Here is a 16,077-nt window from a genome sequence, read left to right as displayed (position 1 = left end):
ACATATAATTTAAGTAGAAATTTTAAGGCAATATTCAAATGATGAATGATCTCAGCCATATATCCCATTTATATAGAAAATTACATAAAATATGAACTTTTTAAAAGTTAACCATGATTACTGAAAGAAATACTGCTGGTTTTTCTTATTCCGTTTTTTGCATTTCTGTATAATAAATATTGTTTGCATTATAATGAACTTCAAAAAACTTCTCAAAAGGGAGGGCATTCACTCTAAGAAAAATCATAGCTCCATTTTCACTGAAAGATCAAATAAACTTTGCTTTATTTCCTAAGGACCTAAGTTCTTTAGAACAACCTATTATCTTGTTTCACACCCAGAACCAAGTTTAAATGTCTGCAGAGCAGTCAATAAAATCTTGAACTGGAATTTAAACAAATACCAGGAAAGGCCCCTTCCATACATATTCCTCTTCAGTAGGGCCTGAAATGCTATTCTGCTTTTTGTGACACAGTCAAATATTGCTAAGCCTGTAAAGTGCACAGTCTTTGCTATGGGAATGTAACATTCAATAGAAGCTTTTATTGTTTAGAATTAATTTATTTAATAAAACAATCATACCGAGGGAACAGTAGTTTGTAAAATGTGTGTCAGTAAAAGGCAAGGAGCAGAGTAGAACTTAATTCTATAGTAAAAACACTTTACTTTATTTTTTGTGGTATTTTGTTGTTGTTGTTTTGTTTTGTTTGTTGGAGTAAGCTTTGTGCCAAACATGGGGCTCTAACTACATGTCTCGAACACTGAGACAGAGTAAAACATTTTAGAAGAGGGTATGGAATGGAACACCACTACATGGGGAAAGAGGGGCCAAGCTACTGAAAAATAGCCTAGGTGCCCAGATATCCAGGACTCAAAACCAAGAGGATAAACCTGGAAACTGGAATTGTAATAAAGAAGTTAGAGAGGAAGACACCAAAGATCGAAGTCTTACTGGCTCTTTTCCCTAGAGGCTACTCTTCACTAACTTTAAGTTACCAATACTAAAAACCCTGGGGCTTTCTATAGCTTGAAATAACAATATGACATATTAATAACACTCCCAAGACTTAGAAAATATTGGGGTTATAAAGGGTCTTAGAGAACAGTTTATCAAAATCCTTTATTGCAAAAATCAGGTTACTTATGGTTGGGGAAATCACTCTCACATGCAAAACAGGATACCATTCCAAGGCTTAAAATCCTTCAATGACAGTATTTCTAATCAGCTCTAACAGAATAGCTTGTATCATGCTAATACTTCCAATAACAACAACTATAAATGCTGGAGGGGGGAAATGTTGTTTGAAGGCTTTGGAGAATAACTAAAAGGCAGCTAGAACTTAGGGAATCGAGATCTGGAAAGAAGAAAAATGCATTTCACTTGACCCATTAGCAGTACATGATAGAAAAGCTGAGAAGAAAACTATGACTCAGAGCTTTCAAAAGTATCACGGAATGGGAGACAAATATTGGGAGCTTAGGATCCATAAGGAAAAGCACCCAATCTTTCAGTCAAGACTGTGTAGGCATATCCTACATTAGAGGGAAACCAAAAAGAGCAAACTCTCATAAAAATGAAAATGCAGCCTTGAATCATTTCAGTTCCTCTTTGGATCAAGCTGATGTGTCCCTATTTCAGTACCTTCCACAAGAGAAGACAATCCTTCCTGAGAAAACATGTCACCATCCATAGCCATAAAGATAGTTGTATACATAATGTCTGATATTCAGTTCAAAATTACCAACCATATAGCAGACAAGAGCAAATCTCTGAAAACCAGAAGAAAAGACAGAAATAAATGAACCTATCAGGTGGTTTACATAGAGCAGTTATATAAAAACAGTGAAATAAATAACAGCCAAGGTCTTTTGTGGTCCCCCCCCAAAATAGAATTATTTGTTCTGGTGGCGTGAAAAAAAAATGTTTTGCTGGTATTTTTATAGGAACTGCATTGACTAATTGGGTAGTATGGACATTTAAACAATATTGATTCTTCTAGACCATGAGCACAGAATGTCTTCCATTTGTTTGTATCCATGGGTCTTATAGTTTTCAGAGTACAGATCTTTCACTTCCTTGGTTAAATTTTTTCCTTGGTATCTTACTCTTTTTGGTACAATTATAAATAGGGATATTTTCAAAATTTTTCTCTCTGCTACTTCATTATTAGTGTTTAGGAATGAAACAGATTTCGTATATTCATTTTGTGTCCTGCAACTATCTTGAATTAATTTTTTAGTTCTGTAGTGGAATTTTTAAGGTTTTCTCTCTTTTTTTTAATGTTTATTTATTATTGAGAGACAGACAACAACAGAGCATGAGCAGGAGAGGAGCAGAGAGAAGGGGAGACATAGGATCCAAAGCAGCCTCCACGCTCTGAGCTGTCAGCCCAGAACCTGATGCCAGACTCTAAGTCACAAACCACGAGATCATGACCTGAGCCGAAATCGGATGCTTAGCCTTAACCGACTGAGCCACCCAAGTGCCCCCAGAGTTTTTTTTTTTATATAGTATCATGTCATCTGCAAATAGTGACAGTTTAACTTCCATTTTACCACTCTGGATTTCTTTTATTTCCTTCTCTTGTCTGACTGCTGCAACTAGGACTTCAAATACTATACTGAATAAATGAGCTGAGAGTGAATATCCTTGTCTTATTCCTGATCTTAGAGGAAAAGCTTTCAGTTTTTCACCACTGAATATGATGCTAGCTGAGGAGTTGCAATATACGCCCTTTATTATGTTGAGGTGTGTTCCCTCATAACCTAGAGTTTTTATCATGAACAGATTTTTTTGGTCAAATGTTTTTTCTATATCTATAGCTATGTTGAGAATGAAGAACAAAGCTGAAGTATCTCAGTCCTAGATTTCAAGATATTATAAAGCTACAGCAATCTAAACAGCATGGAACTGGCACAAAAACAAGCACATAGAATAATAAAACAGACTAGAGAGCCAAGAAATAAACCCATGCTTATATGTTGAATAAATCAATGACAAAGGCAAATATACAATGGGACAAAATAGTCTTCTCAGTAAATGCAAATGGGAAAAGTGGACAGTTACAAGCAAAACACTGGAACTGGACCATTTTCTCAAACTATGCACAAAAATAAATTCAAAATAAATTAAACACCTAAATGTGAGAACTGAAACTATAAAGCCAAGTGACAACATGAGTGGTAATCTCTTGCACACCAGCCCCAGCAATATATTTATGAACATGTTTTCCCAGGCAAGGGAAACAAAAACATTAAGCTATTGGGACTACCCTCAAATAAAAGCTTTTGCACAGCAAAGAGAATCATCAACAAAGCCAAAGGGAAACCTGGTAAATGGGAGAAGATATTTCCAAATGATTATCTGATGAGGATATAATATTCAAAATAGTTAAAGAATTAATACAACTTAACACCAAAAGAAACCAAACAACCCAATTTAAAAAATGTGTAGAGGACTGGAATAGACATTTTTTCAAAGAAAACATGCAGATACCAAAAGATACATGAAAATGTCCCCAACATCACTAATCACCAGGGAAATGAAAATCAAATACCACAAAAAGATATTACCTCACACCAGTCAGTAAGGCCAGTATCAGAAAGATAAGACGAAGATATGGAAAAGGGAAGGCCCATGCACTGTGGATGGAAATATGAATTGGTGCAACCACTGTGGAAAACAGTATGAATATTTCTCAAAAAATTAAAAAATAGAAATGCCATATGATCTAGGAATTCCACTACTGGTATTTATGCAAAGAAAACAGAAACACTAATTTGGAAGGACACATGCACCTCTATGCTTACTACAGTATTATTTATAGTAGCCAAGATATTGAAATAACCCGTGTCCATTGATAGATGAGAGGACAAAGAAGATATAGTGTGTGTGTAAATATATATGTAAGTATGTATCTATACAATATAGTTAGAGCATTATATGCATATATTAGAAAAGGATGAAGACTGAATACCAATAATTTACTTCCAACTCAAGAAGTTAGTAAAAGATTGGAAATCAAACTCAAAGGAAAAAAATAAAGAACAGAGCATAAATCAATACAACAGAAAATAAACAGAGCCAGTAATTCATTCTTGGAAAATGCTGTAATTAATAAACCTCTCATAAGCCTGATTAAGAAAAAAAATTATAGCACAAATGGTCAATATCAGATGTACAAAACAAAACAAAAAGAGAGATCCCACAGGTATCAAAAATATAACACAAGAAATGACTTCACATCAATAAATTTGACAATTTGAATAAAATAAATTTCTTGAAAAACCCCAAATTAAAACTAACATGCTCTTGGAACACCTGGGTGGCTCAGTCAGTTAAACATCCAACTCTTGATTTCAGCTCACGGTTTGTGATTTCAATCTCTGCTTCAGGCTCCACGCTGACAGTGCAAAGCCTGCTTGGGATTCTCTCCCTCCCTCTCTGTCAGCCTCTCCCCTGCTTACATGTGCATGCTCTCTTTCAAAATAAATAAATAAATACATAAACAAACATTAAAAAAAAAGCCATAACATGCTTTCAGCATTAGTTACAACAGCCAAGATAAGGAAGCAACCTAAGTGTTCATTGATAGATGAATGGATAAAGAAGATGCGGTATATAATGGAGTATTAACACAATCATTAAAAAGGATGTGATCTTGCCAGCTGTGACACACAGATGGACCTAAATGGTATTAATGCTAAGTGAAATAAGTCAGATTAAGAAAGACAGATACCATACAATTTCACTGACATACAGAATTTTAAAAAAAAACAAATAAATAAACAAACCAAAAGCAAAATCAGACTTATAAAGACAAAAAGCTAATTGATGGTTGCCAGGGGGAAGGGAGGTAGAAGAATGGGTGAAATGCATGAAGGTGAATGGTAGATCCAGGATCCCAACTACAAAAAGAACAAGTCACAGGAACAAAAGGTAGATCTTAGGAAATATAGTCAATGATATGGTAATAGCATTACAGGGTGACAGATGGAAGCTACACTGTGGTAAGCACAGCATAATGTACAGACATGTTGAGTCATTACATTGTACACCTGAAAGTAACATAATATTGTGTCAACTACACTCAAAAAAATTTTTTAAGATAAAAAAGAAATAAAATGTGAGAAGAATGAAAAGTCTGAACAATCCTATCTTTTAAATAAATAGAATCAGGAATTCAAAACATCCTCACAATAGGAATGCAGCCCAACATGGCTTCACTGATAAATTGTCCCAAGTATATAGGGAAAAAAATTAAAGCAATGCCACCCAACCTCTTCCAAGAAAGAGTAAAAGGAAACAATCACTTACTAACGCATTTTATGTGGCCATTATAACCTTGATATCAAATACTAACAAGGATTATGATAATAACAAAGTTATCGAACAGTCTTTCTCATTAACATAGACTCAAACATCACAAGAACACACATATATTTATACGTAATTATGTGTGTATGTGTATTTTTTCCAGAAATACAGTGTTGGTCTATCATTTGAAAATACATTATTCTAGTTCAGCTTATTAAAATGTAAAAGAAAAAACATACAATTATTTCAATAGATGCAGAAAAAAGGTGACATAATTCAACACTCACTTATGATAAACACTTCACAGATTTGAAATGGGTGAATTGTTTTTAATATGGTAAAAAGAGGAGAAAGCCTATTACAAACATCACGCTTAATGGTAAAATACTGACACCTGAGATATGGAATCAAAGACTGTTCCCATCTTTGCTTGTCTACTTTTTACATAGTCTCCCAGACTCAGTCATACAATCACATCTTCTCAGAGACCTTCTAGAACCCTGCAAGATCACATTCCATTTCCCTCCTTCATTTTTCTTCAGTTCTATGCAAGCCTTTATCTCACTGTTATTATCAGTTTTCCTCTTTCTCACTAAGCTACAAGCTCTTTTAAGACAGATTATCTTCTTGTTTACTTTTTTTAAGTTTTTATTTTAATTCCAAAGTGTTATGTTAGTTTAAGGCGCACAATAGAGTGATTCAACACTTCCATACATCACCCAGTGTGCATTACCCTATCTTCCAATACCTGGCACCTACCAGGCATTCGAAAATGGTTTTATGAATGTTGAAATATTAAGTAAACTGTCCAAAATCTTCCAAATAATTACTGGTAATCTGGACTAGAATGTCATCTCTTTATTCCTGTCTGCTCCAGTCAGCCACCTACCTAACAACACAACCCACTACCTCTGTCCCTTCTGTTGTTCTGGCTCATTATTCCCACATATTAGTCAAAATAACAAATGATAAAGTCCAGAGGTCTTAGCTTTTATTCTAACAAGAGCAATGACCTATCAATGACTTTATGGTACATATTATACAATACAATCTATTCCTATGGTGAGAGAGAGGTAAGTAAAAACTATTTAACCATATAGCACATTGAGCAGAAAATCAAATAGGACTGTTCTATGTGTGCATTTTTTTATTCCAACTGTAAACTCAATAACATCATGTTGGTAGCATGAAAACAGTCATGGCGAGAGTATTTATACCATGGCAAATCCTACAAGCCAGAATTTCTTCCCTCCTTCCTCTCTTCCCTCCTTCAAGCTGGTTATTAATCATTTAGCACCAATGGCTGTCAGTTTAATAATAGAGCATACTGGACCCACTGTGACTTTCTGATGGCTATCACAGCCCATCCCATTGCCTATGCTTACTGACCACAATGACTACCATGAAAACAGCCAAGGCAATGACAAAATGATTATAAGTTGACATTTTGGGGACAAGCTTTCTATTCCCACACTGTCAGGTTCACCTGCCCCTGAGTTTTAAATATTGTCAAGAGGTCATTAGAATGCCTTTTTCTAATCAGCACTGAAATTCTGAGGCCTGCATTTTAGTGGAAATATTCTAAAAATAAGACTGCTGTTTGAATCACTTAGGAGATGGTAAGTGATCATGAAGTGTATTCAGGGAAACATCAGCTATAAGATTTCTTTGTCCTGGTAGAATAAAAAAAATTAAAAACCAAGAAAATTGGCAAAGTCTCAAGTAGAAGGGACATGCATATTATAGATCACTTTATTTCTTAGTTTAGGATTTAGATGAGATGGAAATTGATCTATCAACATCTCCATAATTGCAGGCAATACCACGAAATAAAACTCTGAGTGTTCACCAATCATATTTTAGTGCCGAACACTTCATGCAAGCAGCTGTTAATGATGCCAAATATAGTTTTCACAGCATGCAAAATGAACTAATGACCAAGCCTCCATTTTAGATTTCAGAGATGTTCTCTCTTGGTGCAATTAATCCTAAATTCTGCAGAGACCACAGTCTGCTGATCCATGCAGAGGTCAAAAGGAAGGACTGTTTATGATGTCAATGGTCTACCGCTGCTCATGCTCTTTCCAGTCACCCAAATTAAAATTACCAAGATCTTTTTTTGGTGGGTATGAAAATAGATATAGGCAAGCAATTTCTCTTGCCTGGGGTTTTGGTCACAGTCCCTGGGTATGATCATGAAAAGGGACCTCGTTGGGGTCCTACAAGGATGGGTGGAAGAAATAGCTAGGGCACTTCAATAAACTGGCACCACTCACTGACACAAACAGTGGAGAATGCAGTTGACCATCCACATTACTTTGGCTGAAGACATTGTAAGCTCAGCAAATTTGGTTTGTTAAACAATGTATTGCGGTGACTTTCAAGAAATGGTGTGGTTTGTGCTTCAATTAGTTATGTCTCCATATTTTGAGAATTAATGTATGTTGCATATGAAAGGAGCCCAATATTTAGTAATGAATCATTAGAATCATCTCCATATGCCTTAGTGGAGAGGTATTATATAATTTCATACCAGAAAAGCCCACATAGTTTCATCTCCCAATAATTATTTAAAAATTATCCTGCAAGCTTAGCGAGACCAGGATGTCATATTCTTTCCAATGTACAAAAACTCAAGAAAAGCTTTTGCAACACCGTTGGAAGAAAGCTTTCAGGCCTGTGATTTTTATGCCTATCTATATAAAGTTCATTTTTAAATAGTCAATAATTGAGTCCTTACTGCTTACCAAAAACTGTAACAGCTCATTTGTACCTGTATTATCTAGGATATCCTCACAATAATCATATGAGCTATGCAATATGATGTTTAGTGTTTTATAATGAGAAACAGGCAAAGCAACTTGCCCAAGGTCATAAAGACAGTAAGTAGAGGAGCCTAGATTTGAACCCAGGCAGTCTGTCACCGGAGCCTGGGATCATAGCCATGGTGACAGAAGGCTTCTCAGGAGCCAGATGGGCTCTAAGCAAGTCTACAGAACTATCTGGAGTCATTCAGAACAAACCAGGTTACATTAGAGTCACATCACTGTTTTTGGCAACAGAGCAATGCCAGACAACTCCATGTGTTTTGGATTTGGGCATTACTGAATGAAACATACAATGCAGTCATTAATAATGATCATTTCTATAAAATATCTACTGGCATACTCTTTTCAGAATTAAAGCATTCAGACTTAAATAGTTTTCTAAATTTATTTAGAACACATGTACACATCATTTTTGAAAAGTTTAAAGCACAAAGGTAGCTCCAGTGACAGTAGTTCAAAATACTGACATACTCTGAATGAGTGCTAACAGTGCATCACAATTCTTGCAATCTTCACTAAGCAAACTAAAAACAAAATATCACGTGTCAAATTCCTTTTTTTATTTCATCATCTCCATGGTATTTCCCATGTATTTGACTATTGAAATATTTTGTTGAGTTAGCCTTAAAAAAAAAAAACCTATAGTTATCTCAAAAACAACTAAGCACCTGTATGAATGACCCAAATAGTTTTCCGCAATCTAGCAGTGGCCATGAGACAAAGAATGCATAGGTCTCTGCATTTAGGTTTTTTTTAAACCTATTTTATGTACAATGCACAGCAACACAAAAAATTCTCAATTTCAAATCACATTTAATATTTTTTCTCCACCCCATGGCACTTAGTACTGATCATAAGACATCGCCCTGTCCCACCTTATATATCATGGGCTTATGTATTTATCTTGTTTCTTCTACTGAATTATAAGCTCACTGAGAGCAAGAACTGTCTGACTCATCTCCCTTGCCCTTAAGGTAAATAGCAAAGTGTCCCGTACCACGAAGTGCTTAATGTTGTCCAGAAAGCACTGTGAACTGAAGGGTAAAATCAGATCAACACTAAACCATCCACGTGTCCTCTAAAATATTTGGTATTACTGATTTGGAGAGTTTCTATAATGTGTCAAATTTTAAGAGCTGCCTCCTTAAAATCTGTTTGGAACACCATTTATACATAATAAATTGTCATACATAAATTGTCACTGTTATAAAACACACGCTGCACATTTTCAAAATCTAGAATCTCATACTAAAGACAATTTTCTTGGATCTAATATTTCAATACAAAATTGTAGAAAAAATTAAAAAATACAAACAAGAGGACAACCTCTTCCTTCTTTCTTCGTTTTATTAATGGTCGGAGAGTCTAAGTAAAATGAATCAAAGAAACCACAACTGGATCCTATGCACCTCTTCAAATAATATAACAACAAATATTTAGGAAAAAATGAAAAAAAGAGGACTAAAATGCACTGGGCTTATTATGTAATTTTCCCTGAGAGTATGCTTCTAGATAATATCGCCAAATCCTTCTAGTATATTCTATTTCCTGGACTATTTTCCATTCGGGATATAGCAAAACTGGTACAAGAAAACAATCAATTAAAGCCCTCCTGTTTTCTTGGACACTTCCATTTCCTGTGAAATGGGCTGGAAGTAAGCAAAAATAAAGCTCCAATTTCAGAATATGTTTGCTAGTGCGGACCATGCATTTCAAAAATCCTTATTTAAAACATCTTTACTATTTCATGTGTTTCCTAAACAGAAATTATTTTTTACAAAAGAAAGGAGCATTAAGATGAGATCAAAACCCATAATCTTAGAAATATGTGCATCATATAAATATTAAGAAAATATAAATTAAACTGGCAAAAATATGTCAGCTCCAAGGAACTGCTAAACATTATAATCTATCCTATCAATCATGTCATTGGTACTAATGGTCTTTTTGGATCAGGAATCTATGAAACAGCTTGTAAAAGATAAAATGAGCATATATTTATAGAGATGAATTCTGTGTACTTTTTATAACTACCTTGCAGTACTGCAGGTGTAAGATTGTGAAATATCTAGTTTAAACTAAGATGGTTCATGGCTATTAATACTTAGGTTCTCTGTAACTATTTTGGCACTGCTTCCCCAAGTGCAGCTAAGACATAACTCAGTTTCTATCTGTTCCTTCAGAGGAATGATATGGTCAGTAAGGAAAAGGTAAGCTGCCAGAGCTCAGTGTGAGGGGGATGTTTTTCAGAACTATAACTTATACAGGATCTTCCAAGGAATTAATGTAGAGATGAATGTACCAGAGATGACATGAAGATGAAAACAGTATTTTATATAGTTCCGTCAGCAAACCATGTGCCTGCCATGATAATTTACGGTCTTAGCTGTTTGCCCTTTCCAAAAAAAAAAAAAACCAAAAAACTAAAAACTAAAAACAAACAACAAAAAAAAACAAAAACCCACAACCAAAGAAAAAACAAAACCTAGATGCTACATAAGCAACTATTTGGGTATTGGGCAGTATTTTGAACAGAAGTGTTTTTAATTAAAATTAACTAAAAGCAGAGTTTTTAATCACTAGCCTTCAGATGAATGACAGATATTACAACTCTCCAGCCAAAAAAATTAAAATATATAATGCTCTTGATTTCTAAGTGACTGTAAGCTACTTCATAAAGGAACAATCTGAATAAAATTAATTACTTGGAAAATTCAACAAATTATGAAAAATAATTAAGGAAAATATTTTCATATTAGTTAAATTTAGATCATTGAAAATTGTGGAAAGTTTTGGTTGATACCATATAATGACCACTGGAAAAAGCAAACAATGCCAAAAAGAAACTATCGTCAGCCAAGCAATTAAATATATTTTATTATGCTGAAGTTCTGATAAGTGTTGGTTAAATAATTGACCTGCAATAGAAAATAAAGCTCTGAGACACTAGCCCTTCTCAAAAAGATGACATATATCCAAAAATCCTGAAAAAATTATTTGAAGAAATGATAAATACCCAGATTGGAATAAACTGGTCTTATCTCAATGATGTTATTTTATTAGCTGTTAATAATCATGAACTCAACACTATATCTGGGTCCCTTAAAATCTGTCTTAGTTCTTCCAAACCCTTGAGAATTTACCACTCCACATACACCATGTACCATCAGATGATCCACGGTGGACTCAAAGTCAAAATGTCACAGAGACTAGAGATCTCAATCTGGCCTGACACACGTTGATACATCTAGCTAGTAACCTTCAAAAACTACATATATATCCTTTCAAATGGTGAAAACCTAAGAGCAGTCACCTATAAAATATTGGTCAGGAAATTTCTTTTTTTTGGAAATGTAATGTTTTTGTGTGTGTGTGTGAATCCAAAAACTGCAGAGGATTTGAAAGAGAAAACCTTGTATAAAACTGAGAGAGAGGGGTGTGTGGGTGGCTCAGTCAGTTAAGCATCCAAATCGGGATTTCAGCTCAGGTCAGGATCCCACAGTCCATGGGATTGAGTCTCTTGTGGGGCTCTGTGCTCACCATGGAGAGTCTGCTTGGGATCCTCTCTCTCTTTTATGTGTTCTCTCTCTCTCTCTCTCTGTCTCTGTCTCAAAAACAAATAAACATTTTTTAAAATAAATAAAAATAAATGACAGAGAAAAAGTGACATAATAATGGCAATTCGTTTATTGGTGCTTTGCATATTAAAAGGAATTTAATTATATCTGAGAAATAGTGGCTAGAAAGTCATAATAGAGTTTTATACCTACAAGTAGTAACATCTAAACATCTGAAGAGACAAAGAAATTCTCCTCCAGGAAGGATGTCCCCTTTAAATGAGATTCCCATTTCAGGAGAAATGTCAAGGTGGTCATGCCTACTTTAGTGAAACAAATTAGTGCTAAAAAACTGAAAAAGATATTTCAGTCAGACATCAAATTAGTAGGTTGTTATCACCTTCTACTTGATTTTGACTTGTTTCCTTGTTTCCCCTTCAACCTTTGCTAAAGAAACCCCATTATCTTACAAACCAGTGTAGCTTTGGAGCTCAAGGAAAATGGAAACCCAGTTAAAATGGTGCTCCTAACAGTTAATGGATGATTTTTAAAACTGAATCTAATTTCCTGTGCAAACTGAGTTTCTGACAATCCCTCAGATTCTTTCAGTATGCAGATTTCACTAAGTCTGGAATGCACATGGTAGAAAGAGGAAAGGAAATTAAGTTTCAAAGGGAGAAAAGCCCAAGTGGGAAAGAAACCTGCCTTCTTTGATTCTTTTCAGATTGGCTTCTGGTCCCTTCTGTGATCACATGCAGTATTCAAATACTCCTATCTTTCTGCTGATAATTTATTATAATTATCTGTTTATGTGTTTATCTTCTTCAGTAAGCTTTAAGGCCCTTAAGAACAGAGACCATATCTTATTTTTCTTTGTAACTCTGGACGGCCTTCTAGAAATTGTTAGCTTTGTATAAATGTTGGATGAAAAGTAAATTAACATGATGAACGAGAGCAAGCTATTCTTCTCTAAGAAGTTTCCTCAGGAAAGTAACCATCCTCCCACCTCCAAGAAAGATAGGGATAAAATGCCAATTTCAGATTTTTGTCTGAAGATCATGAGAAAAGATTTACAAAGTAATATGGCAGATGGTATGTGGCCAGTAAATGTACTTCCCTCCCTTTCTCCTACTCTAGAAAAACACCTCAATAAACAGAGTACTGAGCACCCATTCAGTTATAAACAGGACATAGAAGATAGATGCACTGATCTAAGAAATGGAGACTGTTTTATACCACAGTGGCTCAAGCAAAGGCTTCTAAAGTAGACATAGACCTACCTAGGTTGAAATCATGGCTTTATCCCATTCTAACTGAAGGTCAATGAGCCTCCTTAAAATCTCAGTGTCCCAATTAGCAAAAGAGGAATAAAACCACTTTCAAAAGAGTTTGCATGAAATTATATAATAAAAGGCCTGAATAGACCTTTACAGAGATTAATTTTAAGTGCCCAGTAAATGGCGGCTAAATCTAGCTTACTACCTAGCATCAAAGTACTACAATAGCAAAAACGTGAGTTTCATATAGCCTATGGAGATATTAACCAGAAATAATTTTAAAAGAAAAATAAATATCAGCACATGTGTGGCTTAAAAGGCATAATTAAAATAATGGAAATTTGGTTTCGGGGCATCTGGGTGGCTCAGTCCGTTAAGCGTCTGGCTTCAGCTCAGGTCATGATCTCACAGTTCATGGGCTGAGCCCCGTGTCGGGCTCTGTGCTGACAGCTCAGAGCCTGGAGCCTGTTTCAGATTCTGTATCTCCCTCTGTCTCTGACCCTCCCCTGCTCTCACTGTCTCTCTCTGTCTCTCAAAAATAAATTTTAAAAAATTTAAAAAAAGAGAAATTTGGTTTCATTGGTGGCATCCCTTTTGCAGACATGACAAAAATGCAGGCTTTTTGGTTTCATGGATATTTGTTTTTCTTCCTGGAGATGGAATATAGAGGAGGAAGGAGGAGAGAGAACTCTCCAATGCCTACTGAAATAGTAGGAATCTTTTTTTTTTTCTCTTTCTTCTCTTACAAAGGACATCTCCCAAATAACAGGCAAACTTCATTCTAGTTTTTTACTGTGTTCCAAACCAAGAAATGAACATTTTCTGAAGCTCTGCAGGCTTTTCTGAGTCATCATGCTGCACTGTATGTCCAACTTCCCTTAGACAGGTCACCCCCATTCGCCGGGGGCTGGGGGGTGCTCCTTCACCCTGCCTGGTCCTCTCCTGAATTTTATCCCCGGAGCAGCTGCCTCTTCCTCGCCTTCCACACCAACAGCTACCTGCACGTTCCATCTGCTCCTCTGCCTAAGCTCTGCTAGCTGTCACCTTTCCTGGCTACCCACCAACACGCCCACAACTCCTAGATAGTAAATAGATCTGTACCCAAAAGTAGGGTGGCCCATCTAAAAATAAAAAGCTGACAAAAAAGGGTTATCAATCATAAACACATTAGCACATTTTATTTATAGTGTTTACGATTAAAGAAGTACTCTTCTATACATGATTGCATTTGGCTCTGTGCTTACACCCAATACACTACTGATAACAAAAATAAAATGTCGTTCACTGAGTACCTCTTATATGGATGGCTTAAGCCATGCCAGTTTAGCCTTTACAACAGGGCTGTCAGGTAGGTCAGATTTTTTACCTTTTCAGATAAGGAAATGGGCTCAGGGGTGGTTGCATGATGTGCCCAGGTTTGAGCAACCAGTAAACGCGACAACCACGTCTCTGGTTCTTAGTTCAATCTTCCTTCTCCTTCGCTAAAAACTAGGAAGTCACAAATCAATGACTGACATGTAACATACATCGGCAGAAATCAAGAGACTCTACAGCTTGTTGTTTGGCTAGAAGTCCTACCCCACGTTTAAATATAGAACCTCAGTTACTCCCTGAACGTCATTCTGTCTCATTATCACAGCACACAACAAAGATTGCTCGTGCAATGGAGTAAAGGAAGACAAAACTCATCAAAGTCAGTGAAGAAAGTACTTCAGGATCGTCGAATGATGCAGTCATTGTGATGTGAGCCCAGTCAGTAAACCCACCTTCACCAAGGACTTCTCAGCCACACCACGCAAGTCAGCAACCCACTTCCTGCTGTTTACAAAATCCTCTTCTCCGTGACAATGTCACCTTCTCCTGATTCACCTCCACATCACTGACTTTCCTTCACAGCTTTACCTTGTGTCCTCTTGTACCATACTTTATCTTGAAAAGTAGAGTTCCAGGGGTGCCTGGGTGGCTGAGTCGGTTGAGTGTCCGGCTTCAGCTTAGGTCATGATCTCACAGGTCATGAGTTCAAATCCCATGTCAAGCTCTGTGCTGACAGCTCAGAGCCTGTTTTGGATTTTGTGTCTCCCTCTTTCTGCCCCTTCCCTGCTTGTGCTCTCTTTATCTCTCTCAAAAATAAATGGATAAACTAAAAATAAATTAAAAAATAAAGAAACAGATGAATGAGAAGCATCACAAAACATTGCTGAGAATAACTGCTAAGGTAGTTCCAACAAAAGCAACATGCTGGCAAGGATCTTCCTTTTTATGTGTACAATGCGCTATTTAACAAAAAATGTTCTCATGAAAAGTTTCATCAAGGTTTCTAAAATCTAAAGTCTACTGCCACTCACAACCATCTGTGTTAGCTGGTCTATATTCATTGTTTATAGTGATGGTCACACTTTGCCACAGTCATTGTCTGTATATATGGAACAATGAAAAAACATTCAGCCAAAAACATTACAGCGAATCAACTAACTCCCATGAAAAGCCCTAACATTGAACTGGAGTGAGAAATTTCTAACTACTTGTCTACATAAATGTCGACCAAACTTGATAGAAAGTACTAGAGTCAACTTACTTTTTTAATGTTTATTTATTTTTGAGAAGGAGGGTGGGTAGGGTCACAGAAAGAGGGAGAGAGAGGATCGGAACCAGGCTCTGCACTGACAGCAGAGAGCCAGATGTGGGGCTTGAACTCACATACCGTGAGATCACGACCTGGCCTGAAGTCGGACACTTGACTGACTGAGTCACCCAGGCACCATTAGAGTCAACTCATTTTCAAAGCTGTTTTATATACAGACTCTCTGCTTGGGCAATGCTAGTACATTAGTGTAGAAGAGCTGTGAAGGTCAAATTACAGAGTCTGGTCAAGGCCTCTGCTACTTGCAGGCTGACAGTCAATGAACATCCCTGAGCCTCACTGTCTTCATCTGTAAAATGTTCCTGCCTCATGTACACAGTTGTGAGGAAGTTGAAGTAAGGAAGGGAAGAAGGGAGGGAGGAAGGAAGAATGAACAACAACAAAAAACAATGTGTTGAATGCCCTTGAAAACTGTAAAATGTTCTACAGTGCTAAGGTAATATTATTATTTTATTTC

The 16,077-nt window shown here is 36.2% G+C and overlaps 1 pseudogene; it reads right to left on the bottom strand.

Moving 5' to 3' along the window:
• The window catches only part of LOC115300692, a 56,289-nt pseudogene extending 42,299 nt beyond the window's left edge, over positions 1-13,990 (bottom strand).
• Between the last annotated feature and the right edge of the window lie 2,087 nt (positions 13,991-16,077).

Source organism: Suricata suricatta, chromosome 1 (assembly GCF_006229205.1).
Source record: "Suricata suricatta isolate VVHF042 chromosome 1, meerkat_22Aug2017_6uvM2_HiC, whole genome shotgun sequence".
NCBI classification, from domain to species: Eukaryota; Metazoa; Chordata; class Mammalia; order Carnivora; family Herpestidae; genus Suricata; species Suricata suricatta.
Note: the sequence above shows the minus strand (reverse complement) of the source record. Positions and strands in the feature narration are given on the sequence as shown.